Here is a 689-nt window from a genome sequence, read left to right as displayed (position 1 = left end):
ATTTTTTCTTTGACTGGACTTTAATCATAAATAAAAAAAATCATGAAATTAAAATTAAAAGCTAATAAAAAATATATTAATGCCTTTAACATGTTTTATGTTGACCACGCTGACATGAGTCTTTTTATTGTTTATATATGACATATCTGTTTTTGACGTTGTTAATAGTTTATATAGGACATATCTGTTTTGACGTTGTTACTGTTTTTAGAATGATATAATGTTAATTTATTCTCATCATTTATTTATTTCCTTATTTCATTTCCTCACTGGGCTATTTTTCCCTGTTGGAACCCTTGGGCTTATAGCATCTTGCTCTTCCAACTAGGGTTGTAGCTTGGCTAGTAATAATAATAATAATAATAATAATAATAATAATAATAATAATAATAATAATAACAACATTGTTTTCAATGCTTTAAAATTTCAGTTGGGTTTTACAAAAATCCTATACATAAAGAAACTTTAAATTTAACTAAAAAAGTGAAATAATTATTTAGTTTTATTTGAATGATGTTTAATTCAAATATTACTCTAAATTAACTTGTTCAGAATCGATTTACTCCAAAACAATGAAAAATACAAAAACTAGCAATTGAAAATAATTAATTTCTAACTAGATATAAAAGTATTCAACTACGGTGAAATTAATACTTTAAATATCTCCTATCTCACATAATTAATTTCTA

This window comes from Palaemon carinicauda, chromosome 5 (genome assembly GCF_036898095.1).
Source record: "Palaemon carinicauda isolate YSFRI2023 chromosome 5, ASM3689809v2, whole genome shotgun sequence".
Lineage (NCBI taxonomy): Eukaryota > Metazoa > Arthropoda > Malacostraca > Decapoda > Palaemonidae > Palaemon > Palaemon carinicauda.
The sequence above is the reverse complement of the archived record's forward strand: the minus strand, read 5'-3'. Positions refer to the sequence as shown.